This window comes from Oryzias melastigma, unplaced genomic scaffold (assembly GCF_002922805.2).
Source record: "Oryzias melastigma strain HK-1 unplaced genomic scaffold, ASM292280v2 sc02672, whole genome shotgun sequence".
Classification (NCBI taxonomy): Eukaryota; Metazoa; Chordata; class Actinopteri; order Beloniformes; family Adrianichthyidae; genus Oryzias; species Oryzias melastigma.
The window spans coordinates 1-1420 of record NW_023419245.1 but is presented as its reverse complement, the minus strand read 5'-3'; positions in this window follow the sequence as shown (position 1 = coordinate 1420).

Here is a 1420-nt window from a genome sequence, read left to right as displayed (position 1 = left end):
TCAGATCAATAAAATAAGAGGGGTAAAATAATATAGAACAATGATAAAAGTTTGAAAGAGAAATAATCAAAAATTATTCATCGTTTTACATTTACAGTCAAATTTAGTTTTCCTGATTCTAAAACAATTATTTTTTTTGATAAAATGCTCTAAAAGAATACATCTTGAAAGGCTTCCTCTTTTAAAACTGGGACACTGGTATTTTTCATTTTGGGGCATGTACAGAAATGTTCATGCAGTTGTGAATTTGAACATATTCATACATTTGTAAAGGAAACAGCTAAAAATGTACTTTTTAAATAGTACCAATTGTTTCAAATCAAAAGATGTAATTTTGTTTTAATTTTTTTGACAGTCATTGTGAGAAAAAGGAACAATTTTCTTCACTTTTAAGGTTTTGTTTTTGCCCTATTTGACAAGAAAATGTGTATAATAAAGTTTAAACTGGCACTTTTACCTTAAGGAGTAGAAGTACATAAAGTATACATGGGAAAGTAGAGAATTACACCACTCACTGTTTCATAATGGATCCTATGAGAAACAGTTACTATATTAATTCAACAAAAATGTATTGCTTTAAAAGATGACCTTGTCATTTGATGTTCCAAAAACATCAAAAACCTTTTGGCAAATAAGAATTATTTGCAGTTTCTGATGGTTTGCCTTTATTCTATAAAGTTGCACAATATTAGCTCATGAAGAAGTAGCTGTGATTGTCATTGCTAAAAGTGAAGCTATAATTTTACAGTTTTTAATGAATTCACATCTAATCAAAGTTGTAGTTGTGGATTAAAAATATTAATTAATTAAAAAAATGAAGATAACAAGACATAAAAATATTTTTTAGATGTATTCAATAGCTGTGATAAGTTGTCCATGTATCATAAATGAGTGCTACATCATGAAGTTAGTTTAAAAAGTACTTAATACTTTTGGTGCAAATAAAATCATACTGAAGTCCTCACAACAGGTGAGAATGAGTTATCAATGGCGCCCCCTACAGGCACCAAAATGTATAACTATTTGGATTTTTTTTTAAAAAATAACTTTAGCTTTTTAAATTGTAATTGGATCCCCTTCAGTTTTCATAGTAGTATTAATTCTCTTTGGTTTATATGCTTTGAATATTCCTCATAAATTTTTGTCCATGTTTGCTGCATGTTATCCTTTCCTTTCTTTTCTCTTTGGTGTTCTTTGCAGACAGGGTATCCAAAGAAGCTCATCCCACTTTAAGGTTCCACATCTTGGTATCCCTGTTCCAATCTTTAACTATTTCGACGGCAGAAGCAGCCACTCGCTTGACTGATTTTAGTTTAAAGACCAACTCCGATCATCTTTTCATCTAATTTAAAAGAGTTTAGTTTTAAAATTATGATTATACTGTTTTAGCCAAAATCCAGAAACCTGTGTCGTTTTCTAG